Consider the following 17789-nt stretch of genomic DNA (forward strand, 5'->3'; position numbering starts at 1 on the left):
ACCCTGGGCTAGCAGGCCTCAGGGAGAACTCCAATGGCGTCTGTGTCAGCACAGACCAGGCCACAACAATGGCCGCCGCCAATGTCCCAGTCCCTGGAGAGGTCTCACCCCTCACCGAGATGCACTCAGGGCCTATTAGGTGAGTCTCTTTTCACCACAGCACTGTGCACCTTTCTTTCTGGTGATTTTAGGTTGCTTTCTGAAATGGGTGAGTTTGTGTGCAGGCCCTTTAAGAGCCGGTTTTAGTTTCTTTGTGAACTGGGTTTTCTGGGGGTACTCCCCAATGTTTTAGTAGCAGGCAAAGTCAGATATTATGCTGCTGGTCTCGATTGTGCTGGGTCCACAAAGTGCCCACAGCGAGGGCGCTCCCCGGCTCAGGGCCCCGCGCCTCCAGGGAGGCTGCGGACCTGTGAGCTGCTCCCGGCCTTGAAGCTGTCGGCTTGTAAAGGCGGCATTTTTCCTCTCCAGAAGGGAGTCTCTGCCTCTTCCACCTCAGTTAGGATTGTCCGTTGTTGCAGGAGTTCCTCTTATCCAGTTTTCAGTTCTGTCTCAGGGGTAATTTTTCCACGAGTAGTTGTAAATTGGCTGTGTTCACGGGAGGAGGTGAGTTCCGAGTCTGCTTATGCCGCCATCTTGACTCGAGATCTCGGTAGATTGTTTAATGGCCACAAATTCTTCCAATCTTTGTAGCAGGCCCCTTTGCAATGTGACTTTGCTGTTCTTTTCGTTCAGAATTGCAGTCTTTTTCTCTATACCTTGAATCTGGGCTGATTTTTGATTTGTTTGACCAATAAAATGTGCCAGAAGTGACATTCTGTGAATTCTAGGGGCTAGGACTTAAGAGGCTTTGTAGTTTCTGGCTTTATGTTTCTGGAATGCTCCCCTGAGAACTCTACATGAAGAAACTTCTGCTTGTTGGAGGATGCGAAGGCATTTGGTGAACTGAGGCTTCCCAGGTGACAGCCAGAACCAAGTATCAGACATGTGAGTAAGGTCACATTGGACCTTCCAGCCCCTCTGATCTTCCAGCTGACGCAGCCGCATGAGTGAGTCCAGGCAAAACCAGCACAGGAACTGTTGTTTTAATCCACCAAGTTTTGTAGTAGTTGGTTGTGCAGCAAAGGGTAACCGAGACTCAGAGGACACAGCTTCTCAAGTGAGATTGTTGAGATAGCATATAGAAAAATAAATAACAGGGATGCATTATTAACTTCCAGATCCTTTTGGGTTTGGGAAGGATTGCATTCCTTGATACAGAGAGTGACATGAATAACTTAGTCGTAAATGGCAGATATTTTAATTAGTACAGTGTTTAAATGTAAAAAACAAATTACAAGATTAATGTCCATACATTATTACTAACTTGTCCATTTTGTTCATGCAAATATATTTTGTAAAACATACTTTTACTAGTAGAAATTAAAATAATTATCTTTGATAATTATGAGAATTAAATCACTTGATGAATGACAATAATAGTGATTGGGATTTCCAGAGATTCATACCAGGAATGACCCCTCTCAATTTCCTGACTTGTACATGTATTGTTCACTGTGTGTATTTGTTAACCACGGGACAGTAGTGTGCTTGAAATACAGTCAACCAACCCATACTTCTTGTCACTTTCCTGTGGTTGCTTTGGTTCTGGTGGCTGTTGTTTCAGATTGCTTTGGGCCTCTAAATGTAAAATTTAAGGTTTTTTTTTTTTAAGTGTCAAAAATTTAGAAAAGATTTTTAAAAAGATGAGAAAGTCATAGCAAAAATCACTCTTTAGTACATCTTGCTATTAGACTGCAACCTAAAGAAAGGTTGAAAGTTGACTGGTGAACCTTAAGCAGTTTTAAAATATGCTCATATTAATCAATATGTCTCCAAATACCATAACAGTGCAAAATTTCAACAACAAGAATAGGTTGTAGGCAACTGAAAATGTTTCTCGATAAAACATTTTCCAATCTCAGCTCAGAGAAATAATAATCTTATAAAAATATAGTGTTCAGAAGGTTGGAAGAAAGAGCAGAAGATTGCAAAACTAGGCACAAGAAGTCTACCAGCTGTTCAGAAAGTTCAAACAGTCAATAAATGAAGCTAAATACTAGTCTTCTAAAATCACTTTTCAGGTAAGATAAATGTGGTTCTTTTCACCTTAAATTCTCATTTGACAGTATCCCAGCACATGTCTTGGCTATTAATACACTTGGGTAGCCTCAGGGAGACTTTCAAAAAGTGGTTCTTAAGATACTGATATTCTTGTCTCCAGACTCATGAGTCATTTGGACACAAGCGTTGAATTTAAGAGGTACTCACTTTCTCACTGTTGAGCTGGTAGAAAAAACATAATTATTATATTGAAGATTCAATAAGCGTTCTTTCATTTTCAAAGTAGATTCTTACAACACTATTCTAAAATCTTTCATGACCAGGTCTTCCGTGAGGAAGGAATAACATATCTTAAATTTGTCCCTAGACCTGTGGCTCTGGTCAAAACTGCATACCCCTCTGCAAATAAAAAGGCAGTGAGGTAAAATATGGAGCAGCTACAGGTGCTTCACCCCAGGAAAAGACAAGAAACTCTATTCACTAGGAAATGGACTCTGTTTACCCTTTTTCACATCAAGATTTCTGTGGCCCTGGGGCTGTTTTACTGGAGATTGGTTGCTAGGAGAGTTCTGGACTCACTTCTTAAAAGACAGATGTGCAGTGTTTGCATTTTTTAGAAATTGCTGAGGCGTTCCTCAGTCAGTCTTGGTTTAGTTAAAGAAGGTTAGCTGAAACTGAGGTGGGGAGTATATTTTTTGAATATCTGGATCCAATCTTATTTTCTCTTCGAAAGGGGCACATGTGCACGTGTATGCATACTCATGTGCATGCACATGGTGAGCTTTGGAGAACTGGTTCTTCTGTACTAAGTATTACTTAATTTGTTAAAATTGTATGCATTACTTGTCCACTGTGTAAAAGACACTATGCTGAGGGTGGCCAAGGAAGCACAGACTTAGCCCTCAAAGATCTTATAGTGTAATGGATTTATGTTATCTGTTCTTGTCTTTTACATTAAGCTATTTGTATCCTAATAATAATGCTCCTTCTTTGGAGGTACATAGAGTTTTGAACAGTTGCTAACTACATAAGAGACTTGGTACCGTAGAAATGCCATATCTGTGACCAGTTCATAGGCTGTTGGTGCATAGCTTCCTTTGGCACAAAAGAATGTTAGAGTACAAACCAATATTTAATCAATGAACAAAGAGAATAGACTATCCTATTAAACTAGTATGTAACTTAATTTCTGCATGTTCCTTATAAATGATTTTTTATTTATGCTACAATAGGTAAGAGGGAAATTATTTTTTAAACATCTTTTGAAACAAATAAGAAAAAATTATGTTAGGTCTCTAATATTGCCATTAGGAAAAAACACATTTTGGCACACAACTGTGGCATTTTAATTAGTTTTTTATTTCCTATTGTAATGACTTCTGTTTTATGTCTATGGATTTTGTGCTGGCTGGTTAAGTGACTCAAGAAACAGTTTTGTGGTAGTATAATAGTTTTGTTTAAACTATAATATATGTAACGTGCCAGGCAATGTCCAGTTTAATGAAACATACGTTATGGGTGAAAGAATCCATGTAATATCCTAAGGTAGCTTAATCAAATTTATGATAGCCAATTCATAGGCAGGCACAATATTACCCAATTAGCAACCTTGGCTTTATGAATCAATTGCATTATGTATTTTTAGATTTCAGCATCTCTTGTGATCAATCAGCTTTCAACATTGAGTACTCAAATGCAATTTCGAAATGAAGGAGCCAGAATCACTGGCCAGCATAGGTACTTGGCCGGTTGTTTTATATGATGCTGGTTATTGAGAAAGTTAATCTGTCTCTGTTGATGGCAGTCATGTATTTCTAACAATGCTATCATCAAATTAAATATTATAGAATTTAGCTTATTTGTTTGAAGTATCATTAGGCAATAATTGTCAGAGATATAAACCAAAGAAAAGTAAAATATTTCAATTCAATTGTTTGTTAATCATTTCCGTGTGGGATTTCTTAAGTATCTATTGTATTTGGGGAAGAAAATGAAACATTTTATTCAATAGAAAAGTGACCCAGCCCACATGTCATTAGCCTAGCTTAATTGTACAAATTTATTTTTTTTAAATAAACTAGGATAAAATTCATATAGAAAGAAGATGCAACAGAGACCTCTATATAGAACAGCTCTGTCAATTCACCAACAACAATATTATCTAAAACAAGTTTCCTTATGATCAATTTATGTATTGAACAGTTTGTTTAGAACTCAATCCTTGTTGATTGACTTTGTAATTGAATATTCTCTCTCTCTCTCTCTTCATCTTCATAGCATTCTTAGAATTAAAACGAGACGAATATACAGAACCCAGTTTGTCTTAGGTAATTCTGCTTAACTTTATGACTTTTATAATTGATAGAACTGTTTTGTACAATTGTATCTTATCTTTTAAAATATCTACTATGCTTTTCAACATGTTAAGGGTTTTTTAAAGTCTAAAGACACTTTCTTCAAAGTTTAATTTTAAGGGGGTCTATTTAAGGTGGGCTAAATATTCAAAGAAATTTTCCCAGTACAGAACTTTTAAATGCTGGATAAAATTTTTAAAAAATAATTTAAATGCATGACTCAATTGAATGGAAAGTAAGGAAAATCCTTGGAGGCCAGAAAGAGGGAGAAGGTGAGAATGCTGAGAGCAAAGCAAGCATTGAAACTCTAGAGCTTGGGCTACGTCTGCGGGGACAGGAGGCAGAGTCTGAGGCGAGAATAGTGTGAGGGTTTCTCTGGAAACTGATGAAGAAGGGACACCAAGAGGATGCTCAGAGAGTGACCTGGAACTGCTCCCCACAGAGGGAGAGAGCGTGCAGATACTTGCCCATATTGACCTTGGCTCTGGGTAAAAAGTTAAAAAAGAAAGTCTCCTCTGAGGATTGGTCCTCAAAGCCCATTTTCCCAAGAGTTTGGGTCCAGACTTCATAATATTAGGTGGACAAAAAACAAAAACAAAAACTCAGACTGATAATGTGGTTTAAAGGGATCCAGGCTGAGACGGTCTGTAGTTTCTAGAAGCAGCAAATACAAATACATTTTGGAGAGGCACAATTTCAATGTAGAGGCTGAAGTGATAAGCTTTGAAGATGGAAGAAGGGGCTATGAGTCAAGGAATGCAGGCAGCCTTTAGCTGAAAAAGACAAGGAAACAAATTCTTCCCTGGAGCCTCCAGAAAGAATGCAACATTGCTAACACCCTGTGTTTAGCCCCATAAAACTCGTTTCAGGGTTTTGGCTTCCAGAACTGTAAGATAATAAATTTGTATTGTTTGAAGCCGCTAAGTTTTTGGTAATTAGTTACAGCATCAATAGGAAACTAATATATGGTGATTAGATGAATTGGCTTCAGTAGAAATGGTTTTAGGGAAGGATCTGATCTGATACTAGTCAGAACCACCAGAAGACAGGGAGAAATATATACCTGGATTAAGAAATTAAAATGTCTGTATAGAAAGTATCACTGATTCCTCTAACTCATTTGGAGGTTGAATTCTTTCTACTTTGTGCATACAGAATTCAAAGCTTGAGTTTAGAAATGACATACACATTTAGGTTGAGAAACCCAGAGTTGTAACCCAGAATTTGCTGCCTAATGACAATGTGTGATAATGTTTTCTGAAAATCAAAATGTACTAAATTGTTGACCAGAACTTTGATCTTCAATACTTTGGTGTTTAAAAGTGCTTCCCAAAGCAGGTATAACAAGGGCTAACTAGGGAAACTGAGCCCCAAATTATGGTTTTTAAAGTATATACCAGTGAGACAGAATGAGACAAAATGCAAAAATAAATAAAAGGGAAGGAGTTGAAATATAAGGACTTACAAGATACTATAACTCAGTTATTTTTAGTAAGTGTCTGTCTCCTTAATCAGCCACTTTGCCGTAAGATATAAGACCACAGACAATACCAAGACACGTCTCTGAAAACTTTTGTACATCGATGTAAGAACATATGTTAGGCTATCTCTACCATCTGCTGTTCATGTGGAAGTCATGATACATGAGCCTGACTGCTGGCTACACACATCCTAAATTAAGATTCTCAATGGTGAATGTTGGTGAGTAAAAGTGAATATCTGCCAATCAATTCTACCTCACAATTTGATCTTGCGTGAAAAATATTTCCACCTATCAGAAAACCATGTGGTATCATTTGCTCATAGTGATTTCTAAATATTTATTATTTATGTAGATTTTGAACCTGGAATATATGAAAATCTGTGTGTGATGAGAATTTAAGCTATCCCAAGATTCAAATATTCTGTAGAAAATTTGGTTCAAAATAAAAGGCTAATTTTGAAAATCAATTTTTCAAATCCCAGAATTTGGGTTTTCCATGTACAATCTGTTTCTGATTTATCTTTGCATCTGCACAGAGTGTCTAATAACATGTCTGAACCTTAGTAAACATCCAATATTTGCCTGATATATGCAATCACTACGGCCACCATCACTTGCTTTAATTCTGAGTCTCCTTTAATATTCATGAGTATCTGACTTATGGGAGTCACCAGGATGTTTCCTTAGGAAGTCCCAGGAAAACAAGAGTGGGAATATACATGGGAGAAGAGCAGGATATTTCTCACTCCTCTGCCTGTTCACACTCAATTGTTCTGTATCATGCTGGGGATGGGTGGGGAGGGGTTATTACTTGGGCCAGCTAATGAGTATGCTCGAGACTGTCGCAAGAATAGGCCATATGTGACAAAATAGCTGAACAGGTATGTGCTGAAGTATTAACGCAGCTAAAACTTGAGCAATACAGACGATCATTTCATCCAAGACTAGAAACAATTCTCAAACACAAAAGAACTTTTAATGTGAGGTAGTATGTTCTTGCCAAAACTTCTTAGGGTTCTAGCAAGTAGTGATGTGCACGATCAGCATTATAATCTGTACTAAAGTAGCATTCCTTCTCATCCTAAAAATATAATCCAGACCACAGAGTGGACCCTTCCTTCTATTAGTATCTGATTATTCCGATGAGCATAATATTAATGTGTAAAAGTAAGGCAATTTCAGGAAAGAGTAAAAAGTGAAATTGAAGATGAAAGTGCTATTACCTTTTTAATATTAAAAATTTCTTACAAAGGACTTCTGAAGAGAAAAACTGTAGCCACATCATAACAGACCACCTCCTTGCTACCCAATTCAATGTTGTCTCTATACCCGTGAAACTATAAAATTGAACCATAAAAAAGTGGTTAGCCAGAAAGTTAGTCAAATTAGTGTGTATAATTTTTCTGTTATCCAATAACAAAAATGTACATGCCACATATGAATATTTATCCCACATGCTCTCCTTGATCATCAGCAAATATGTAATGATCAGAATGATCTAGAATGTAGTTAGACTCTAACTAGCTCTTATGCAATTATTGTATGGCTGTGTGCCTGAGTCAGGGATAGAAATAGGGGAATTTGTGTATATGTAGGTGTCCATGGGAGAGGGGCACGGCCTGCTTTTATATTAGTGATGTATGTTTATCGAGAAATAGCTATATAATACATTACAGCTTTTCCCAGCTTGCCCTTGTTTCACTAGACTTCAGGCATTTTATAAGATATTCATTTAACATGTAGATGTGTGAGTCTTGTAGTCTGTTTAAAATTGTGATATAGTTGAACATGATGATAAGGTTACACCTAACCTTCATGTGAATGATTAACTCATAAAGAATGCCTTTAAAAAATATTATATTAAAAATATTAAGAGATGGACACCTGGCAATCTTTGTCTTAGGACAACACCTATTCTGTTGGTTTATTGTCCTGTTGGGCAGGTAAGGGCTTCCTTATGTCTAGCAGAAATGTCTATAAGGTTTATTTTAGACTGATTTTTTTTTTTTAATTTGAATTTCCATCACCAGAGTCACTGGCCAGAATTATCCTCAAAAACTGTAGATGCTTAAAAATAGCCTTCAAGTCACCCTGGAGCCACTTTTGGAAAGTGTTTCCACCTTTCCTTATCAGGCTCCTTTTCCATCCCTTTCCCTGGTCGGCTTTCTCTTCTTTGAATGTAGTTGGGTTCCTCACAGTTTTTTTAGTGTGCTGTCCAAAACAGGATGCTTTCCTCCCTCTGACTAATGGGGAGGAGAGAAGAAGAATTACGTTTCAGCCTTGTCTACTCTGCTCCTATTGATTTGTGCTGGTATCATATTGACTTTTATCACAATAGCGCTGAATTGCTGATTCATATTCAGCTTGTGGCCAACCCCTAGCTCTCTTTCTGTTTTATTTGTTCATACTTGCTTTTCTCCACCATGTGTTTGTGATTCTGATAATTTTTCCAGGGTATATTACGCTGTACTTGCCCTACTAAATATTTTTTAGCTGTTCCTAATAATAAATGTTAATTTCTTTTTACAGCAAAATATGGGCATGTTTTATAAAGCACTATTATCTCTTCGGGTTGTTAGTGTACTGCTCTGAACACATGGCTGATTTTGCTTAGCTTTTTTTCAAAATCACCTAATGTCCAATTACATGTATACAAAAAATATCACCATTCATGGCATGTTATGTATATGAAGTGATTGTATAGTAGGTGCTGAATAAATATTTATGGATAATGACCACAGACTATTGTACACAGAAACCATTCCAAAAGCTTGCAGGAAACACTGATTTTTTAAAAAAGCATGCTTTGGCCTTTCTTTCCTGTTTACATTTAAACAATAAGGATGAAAAACTACAAACCAGAGGGCTTCTGTTGTTCTCAGTGAATAACTGAGATGGTGTTTTAGTAGCACACTCACAAGGTTTGTGGAAATTAACTTCACACCAGGAACTCCGTATTGAAATAGATTGTTTAAGAATAATTCTTCTCTTTGAGAAGGGTGAGGGATTAATCTGCAGAAATGTTCATGCTAGAGCTGTGCATGTGTTGAAATTTGTCAGGGGGAAGATAAATGGGCCCTCCTTGAAAAGTAAATCGCACCATGGCTAATCCCTTGGGAAAGCTGGAGAATTGTTATGGCAGCAAAAGCAACCTCAAAAAAGGAGGCACCATCACTGTTTATTTAGAAAGGAGAAAGATGAGGAGAAGACATGATCGTAAAATGAGATGAAAGTGTACTTGACTTTAAAAATATGTATATTCAAATATATTCATGGGATGTAATTATATCTATATTTTGATTCTTTGGGGAATCATTTGTGTGCTTTAAAATGAGAGTTGTACTTAGGGCCGATATTAAAAACATTTAACAGCGCTGCATCCAGGCACTGACCAATCAGAAAGAATGTCAGGGGAGGTACCTTAGCCAGGTCTTGGTGACCCCACCCAGGTGCTAGCTGTTAACCCTTTAATTGCTGACTCAAGAGAAAGTGGGAGGAGATCGTAAGGCCACTTAGGAGGCTCAGAGCAGTGCCTATTTTCTAACATGTATGGAAGATATTAATATTTTAGCAAACAATATGGCTGTTCTGGTATGTACCATCTAAATATCAGCCCTCATTCTAATAGAAAATTATCTAGTAATTTTATTGGGAAAAGAATGTAAATTTCCTGAAAGAGATGGTATATATTAAAGGAAAAGTCATGAAATGTCCATGAAATTTGAATATCAGATAAACAACAAATAAATTTTTTTAGTGTAACTATATCCAAAGGAATATTTGAGACAAACTTATACTAAAACATTATTTATTGTTTATCTGATATTCAAATTTAACTGGGAGCCCTGTATTTTATCTGGCAACCCTAAATAGAATACATTTAGCAGGAACTGTATTAGTATCCTAATGAAAATGCTAAAAGGAAGAGAGGAGAAAGATTTGCTACAGGGAACCCAGCGCATGGAGATCACCTGAGCATACTTGACAAAGAGCTGCTCTGGAATTCCAATTATATGGCAAGAAATGTTAACTGCAGAGTTATGAAACTGTGGGATGCAAAGTTGCAAGTAATAAAATGCTTTGGGAATTAAACAAGAGGAGATAAGGTGGCACTTGCATTTAAAAGAGTTGCCTTTCCCAACTAGGAAAAGCTAATTCAGTCATCATCCAATGGCTTCCATAGAGTGCCTGTCTACCTGGGAAACTGGGCAATGTGTTTTACAAAGTGAGAAAACAGACATGGTGGATAGCCTTTGTCAGCCTATAATCTAGACGTCTACACTGAAGTGGAATTATAAAGGAGATAATTGAAGAAATGTTGATCAAGGATCCATAACCTCCATCCCTCATTCTAAATGGGGAGGAGAAAAGTTAGTCTAATTTATGGGAAAGTGTTTTGTAAATCATTTTAAAATGCAGTTTTATTACATCCAAACCTTGGTATATACAACTATACCGTAGGTTCAGAAATATATGCTGTTGAGTGAGGTTTCCTCGGCACTACTGACATTTTGTACTGGATAATTCTTTGTCATGAGGAGCTGTCTTGGGCATTGTAGGATGTTTAGCAGCATCCCTGGCTTCTTCCCGCTAGACACCAGTTCCCTGCCCTCCCAGTTGTGCCAATTAAAATTGTCTCCAGACATTGCCAAATGTCCCCCCAGGGGACGAAATTGCCCTAAGTTGAGAACTGCCATTCTAGGTACCTACAGGAGGGAGATCCCCAGCAGTGTGGGGGGGGTGGGGGGAGGTCTCCTTCAGATTCACACATGTGTCCATGAGTTAGTTTTAAACATCTGCAATGTCCAGAATGCCCTCATATTCAATCACTACCATAGGTATTAAAAATACTGATACCTGGCCCCACCCCAGAGATTCTGGTTTAACTGCTCTGGAGGAAGGCCTGGACAGCCTGAGATTTTAAAAAAAGGTGATTCTAGGTTGAGAATTACTCTATGGATTAGTGGTCCTCAAACCTTAGTGTGCAGCAGAATCACTCGGAAGGCTTGTAAACACGGATTGTTGGGCCCCAGTATTCCTGATTCAGTAGGTCAGGGATGGGGCCTGACAATTTGCATTTTGCTGCTGATGTTGCTGGTCCTCAGACCACACTTCGAGAACCACTAGTTTAGAGACACACTCCTGACCTCTCTTTGCCCTTCCGCTTTTATCTCCCGAGGGAAGGAAGCATGGCCGACCAGGATTTATGGGATTGGTGAGCTGTAGAGAAGGAGCAGGCCCACATGATTTCATCCCTGCTAAGCCCTTTTTTGAATTTTCCTTTCTGCAGGCTGAGAACTTTCAGCTGTTCTCCGCAGTGCAGTAAAGTGGTCAGCCCCTACGTCAGGACCTGATGGTGGGTCTAGCCGAATTCTAGATTGTAATATAGGAATCCGGTTGCACTCACGTATCTAAGCATTGTTCTCCAGAGCTTGATCAGTCATGAAGCCGGCAATTTGCTCTTCATCTGCCAGGCTGCCTATCTAAATCTTAATTGGTTCTGACCTTGGATGGAGAAGGGGAATAATTCACTGGACTCCTTCCCTTACCAAGCATGTCCTAATTTAGTCTCTTGGACTTCTGTCTTGTTCCCCAGTATTGAAGATGACCAGAGGGCACGCACACAACCCCTTCCTGATATCCCCACATAACTCTTGATAAAACATATAATTGTTGGAAACATAATGAAAGTACTTAAAATGTTGGGAAGCATAAATCTTAGGCTTCTTGGGTTGTGGCAATGTTAAATTTGTAAATGTTCCTTAAGATAGAAAACGAAAACAAAGAAGTCCTGAGAATTTCCTAGAATGACCTATCAGTATCAAGGCTGAGTTTGTTGTACCCCTCCCTTCTTTACCTTCCCTTCTGCAGAGTTAGGTCTGCAAACAGCACTCTCTTAGTTATGGCAGTTGGAATTCTGGTGCGTACTGTGTCTCTTACTCACTGTCTTGGTAATCTGCCTTATATTTTGTTTCCCCACTATCACTTGCCTGGTGATATTATAATTCCAATTAATCAGGTTAAAAGTTGGCCTAGAAGAGGGTCATGGGAACCCAGTCATATTCGTTCACAGAACACTGCAGTAGTCTTTAAGGGAATTGCCTGCTAAAGTGCTATACATATTAGAGCTACACATAAATATTCATATATTCCTTGATGATGGATTGCATGAATAGAATAATGGACAAAGGTGGTTAGGAGAGCTAGTCTATTAGAAAAATTTAAAATACAACCCTACTGTCCTACAAGTAGAACTTGAAAATTGCTGTACCAAGGGTATTTCTCATCCTCAGCCTTGTCATTCTATGCAAATTCTAGAAGACCCAGGGGGAATGCTAACCCTGCCTTTCTACATGGGATATTAATTCAGTATAAATTCTCTTCCTCTATGAGAGATCCCTAAAAATGAAGCATAAGCCACAAACAGCAGATTTTAAGAAATAGTAGAGTATATGGTAAAGCATTTTGTGATTGGACCCCAGCTCCAGGGAAATGAACTTTTGAGCTGTGCTTTTCTATAGTTTGAGTGATGCAAAAAATCATTTATAAATACAGAATAATCATGGCCAGTAGTAACAATTTGTCCAAGTCCTAGATTTTTATTTATGTGAGTGTTTCCTTCTTTTGCTTTTATCAAATCCCTTCTAGAAGTTCCTCTGGACTTCCAAATGGTCAAACAAACCTATCTTGGTATTAGAAAGAAATTTATGAAAAAAAAAAAGAAAGAAATTTATGGAGTGATTCAGCCCAAATTCCACTCTAGGCAAGGTTTCAAGAAAAATGGCTGTTTTGCCTGTTCTCCAAATTCTGCCAGATCTGGGTCCTGCATCCATCTTTATCTGGTTGTAGTACTTAATCACCCTTGTTGTCAGGTTTCTTTCTTCTGGCTAACCTGTGGCATTTGAATCCATTTTCTCTTCCACATGGTGCTTAACTGCTCAACACCTCCCTACACAAACCCCTTCCCCTTCTATGTCTGACTGACAAATACACCTGTGATTTGTTTCCTAGAATATATAATCCACCATTTTTCATAATGGCTTTATTAGTCTGAATTTTCCAGAGAAATAGAATATATATATTTGTATGTGTGTGTTTATGTGTGTGTGTGTATATATATATAGAGAGAGAGAGAAAGAGAGAGAGAGCAAGAGATTGATTTACTATAAGGTATTGGCTCACATGAATATGGAGGCTGAGAAGTCCCAAGATCTGCAGTTGGCAAGCTGGAGACTCAGGAGAGCTAATGGTATAGTTTCAGTTCAAGTCTGAGTCCAAATGCAGAAAAAGACTAATGTCCCAGCTCAAAGACAGGCAGAGAGAAAGAATTCTCTCTTACTCAGCCTTTTATTCTATTCAGGCCTCCAATGGATTGGATGAGTCCCATTCACTTTGGGGAAGGCCATCTGCTTTACTCAGTCTACTGATTCAGATGTTAATCTCATCCAGAAACACCCTCACAGACACATCTAGAAATAATGTTTAACCAAATATCTCGGTTCTCGGTGGCTCAGTCAAGTTGACTTGTAAAATTAACCACCACAATGACACATTCCAACCCTTGAACCAGCATGCTCTCCTTCTCTGAACTTCTCAAATATTTCCATGATCCTCTTAAGATATGGAGACTAACACTGGCCAGGCCATGTAAAGATGGCTGGACCCAGCTCAAAGGCATGAAGTATTGCTTCCCAGCTTTGAAGAGGCAGATCCCTATCAATACAATCTGCCACCAAAGTGTTGCGAAGTCATGAACATGGAGAGGGCAACAGTCCTTGCTCCTGCTAGCCACAGATTCAGCCCACTAGTCTGTTTTCAAACTTCTGCAAGCCTGAGGAAGCTCCTTTTATTCCAGATGGCCCCAAGAGACCTGCATGTTTCGGATCTGGACATAGGATCCAATTTGGGAGCTACTGATGATAACAATAATGACACTGTAGGTACCCTTTTTTGAATGCCTACTCAGTGCTAGGTATTTCACATAATTTTCTCACTTAGTGCCCCTGTCATCCTGCGTGGTTGATATTTATTACCCCACTTTCATAGATGAGAAAAGCGACTCTCACACAAGTAAATAACTTAGTTCAGGCAAGTGAAGGTTCTCTAATTCATATCCAGTTCCAACTCCAAAGCTTGTACTCTTTTCACTGCCTGCAGAGCCCACAGACTCGGCCAAGCAGGGCCATGCCCATTGGGTGGCCTTGGTTTGTCCAGTCCTCTCAAAAGACTCTGGATTATATGGATTATGATGATGGCTCATATTTGATCCTGGGGAACTGCTCCAAACTCCAGCCCAGGACTATAATTGGAGGGTTTCTAGGAATGAAAATGTCAAACTGACCTTGGCATCCTCCACAACATCTGACAAAGCACCTTACACATAACAGGCAATCGAAAGATATTGATTCATTTACTGATTGATTGATTGAGGGAGAGCAGGCCTGATGTAACAATACTAACTCCTCTAATTCTGTTTGTGGATCAAATTAAACAAGATGTCCTGATATTTCATCTTTTGGGGGAATTAGCATGATATTCAGAGTACTTACATTACAGAGTACTTACAGTACTTACATGGAGACCGTTAAGTACTAACCTTAGGTCAGTTACTTAACTTCCTTTTTAATGGAAAAAATTGAACTGGATGTGTTCCTTTCACCATAAACACTCTCTAGTTAGATGATGTTGTGAGGTTCTAACAGTCGATATTAGAATTCCTAATTCACAGGGTGACCGTGGCAGGGGCTTATGTCATCTATAAAATTGGGTCAAGACTGGTCACAAACCACTGACATGCTGGCGGCTGAAGATTTAAAGAAGAGGTCGTGAGGCCTGAGCTGGAGGCAAAAATGACAGCAGATCAACTCAGGCCAGTGCTCCAAGGGGCTAGGCAAGAGGGGCAGTGTTTCTGCTTCAAAGAATGTAGTTGCTGCAGCCCCCGATTCCTGCCTTGGAGTTTCCACAAGGCCTCAGTTACCTACTACGGGGGCCTTAGTTTCTTCATAGGAAGAAGGGGAAGAAGAAGAATAATGGTTTCTCCTGCCTAGAGTAATTGTGAGGATAAAATGAAATAATGAATAGTAGATACCTACAACAGTGCTTGGCTCGCAGTAAGCACGTGATGAAGGGTACCTGTTACTATGAGGTGCAGCGGGGTAGTCCCTGCTGGTGCCTCTACCAGAAACCGCGTTCACTCTGAGGGAGGAGCCAGGACAGCGATTCTGTCCTGCTCCTCCAGACCTTTTGTGCTTTGACCTGTTTGAAAACTGATACTGAACTCAGGAAGGGGGAGGTGTCCTGTGGGGTTTGAGTTTAGGATCTCAACACTGGAATTATTTCTTCCTTCCTTTACCTATTCTTAATGAAATCAATAAACTTTTCTAGTACACTAACTTTGTGCTAACTGCTATCCTGGGCATGGGGAATCAAAGACGAAGATACTAACTGTGTCATCAAAGAGATTAATTTTTCCAGTATCTGGAGCAATGGGTTATTTAGTTAGTGAGTTACTTCTTAAATGGAGCACTTGATTCTAGGTGTTAAGAGTTGAATTGTGTCCCCTAAAAAAGATTTGTTCAAGTCCTAACCCCCAGTACCTCAGAATGTGACTTTATTTAGAAATAGAGTCTTTGCAAACTTAACCAGCTAAGATGAGATCATTAGGGTGGGCGCTAATCCAATAAGGCTCGTGTCCATATAAGAAGGGGAAATTTGGACACAGACACATATACAGGGAGAAAGCCATGTGAAGACGAAGGATTGTAACGATGCACCTAACAAGCCAAGACTGCCAAAGATCACCAGCAAACCACCAGAAGCCAGGGAGAGGCAAGGGAGGATTCCCCTACAGGGTTTAGAGGGAGCATAGCCCTGCCAACACTTTGACTTTAGACTTATCGTCTCCAGAATTGTGACAATAAATCTCTACTGTTTTAAATGACCCAGTTTGTGGTACTCCTATGCACTAGGCTAGGAGTTAGATATGACTAGAGAAAACACAACGATATGCGTGCATTGATACGGATACACACAAAGGGATAGAGAGGTGCTCAGAAGAGCACTGGAAGGATCTCGTGAATGAGGAGAGAAAAAGACTTATATGTAAGATGACATATGAGCTTGGTCTTCTGGTGGCCTTTGTGTTGAACCTATCAGGATGAATATTAATTTATTACTTAATAAATTACTTGACAAAATACTCTGGGAAGGAACAGGTGGCGACATGCACAATGAAAATCAGAAGTGACACCTGAGCCATTTAAAAACATTTAAAGCATAAATACGTTTTCAATTGTCTTACACGTATTTAAGATTTTCAGTTGTTGGATATTCTCTGTTTATCAAGCCCTGAAATTGGTCTGTTTGTTTGGCATATTTGAATATTCATATTTACTGGAATTTAGATACCATGTTACAAAAGGAGATCCACATGAAATCCCTGGACTCATGTGCCCAGCCAGAGATCAATCTGGAAAGGTCAAGGGTGGCTTTCTCTCTGCAGTCTTCTGTGGCCTTGATTTCTGAATTTTTCAGACAGGATAACAGCACCTTCTAAACAAATTTCTCAACATGCCTTAAGCTTTCAAATCTTACTTTTCTGTAAGATTCAAGTTCAGTCTCCAATTCCATACAAATGCAGCTACACAAGCTGATCTAATACAAAAAGTCAGGGACACAGGGCCACGGGATTTGGGGTAAATGAGGTTTCTAACAAAAACTATTATATATGCAGAAAGTTAGACATTGTGACACGTGCCTTTTGCTTTTAAGATTAACTGTTTAAAAATCAATTTGATTAACTATGACATGAGACAAAAATTTTATACAACATTGCAAAAATAAGAAGTCACCTTGGGGTGGAAATGTTTATCATAGCATATTTTTTGACAGAGATGATGGACTTTATTTTTTTTTAACATACATTGCTCTTTTAATGTTTTTCTTTGAGTCCACAGAAGAAAGTTACTGCCCAAATTCAAGTTATTTTTACTGACCCTTATGTTATAGTGGAGCCAGAGGAATAGAGTTGCAAGTTAAGTATTGCTAGGGATTTCCAGGCCACTCGGCACATCAAGCAGGTAAGCACTTTTTCTCAAAGAGAAGTGCATTGTATTGATCTTACTCTGCTCCAGTGTTTGGTGATTATATGAAATTTTAAGCATCTCTTTAGAATTCCCAGCTTTTTGAGGGCCAATTTCTGCTCAAGGTTTTATAGCTAATCTCTTATGACGTCTATCATTCCAAGCATTTGAACACCCATATTAACACTCATATGTTTCTTTGGTGTGCATTTTTTTCATTTGTTTGTCCAAGCTCATTCTTCAGATTGTAAGTTTCTTAAGGCCAATGAGTGTATGTGTCTGTGTGATTTTTTTTATATCACCGGAATTTGTCCACAGTGCATGCTCAACTGATGTTGCTATGGTGACAATAAAGCCCAGAAACTACCCTATGGCTCTCTCTGCCAAAAAGGAGGTATCGTTCTTTCTCCCTTTCCTTGCCCCATACTGATAAAAAGATTCTAGATCTCCATTCTCATGAGATCCATGAAATGCTTACTTTCTGTTTTACCCTCTCTTCTCTCCAAACAAGTATGTATTTTTCACCATTCTTATCCCTTACCTTATCATACAAGTAGAGAAGTCCTTGACTCTTTGTGGAGTCACACCCAGCCCGCCACACCTCGTCATCTTACCTCACAGTATGTGGACGGGAATAAAGAGAGGAGGGAAGGAAATGGAGCCTAGGGCACTAAGTTGGAGGGACATTCTGCTTAGTATCCTGAATGTTCAAATACTCTCTTCCAAGGAAATAGACTGTGAGACAGAACAGAGATCTAGATCTAGATATGT

The 17789-nt window shown here is 38.8% G+C and overlaps 1 long non-coding RNA gene across 5 annotated transcripts in view; it reads left to right on the forward strand.

Moving 5' to 3' along the window:
- Window positions 1-54: 54 nt before the first annotated feature.
- LOC131395113 (uncharacterized) overlaps window positions 55-17789 on the forward strand; it is a 105539-nt gene continuing 87804 nt past the window's right edge. For all 5 annotated transcript variants that reach the window (XR_009216277.1, XR_009216276.1, XR_009216275.1 and 2 more), the window contains exon 1: window positions 55-139. This is a non-coding gene — a long non-coding RNA (uncharacterized LOC131395113). The remainder of the gene's footprint in view (window positions 140-17789) is intronic.

The sequence above is a fragment of the Diceros bicornis genome, chromosome 3 (assembly GCF_020826845.1).
Source record: "Diceros bicornis minor isolate mBicDic1 chromosome 3, mDicBic1.mat.cur, whole genome shotgun sequence".
Classification (NCBI taxonomy): Eukaryota; Metazoa; Chordata; class Mammalia; order Perissodactyla; family Rhinocerotidae; genus Diceros; species Diceros bicornis.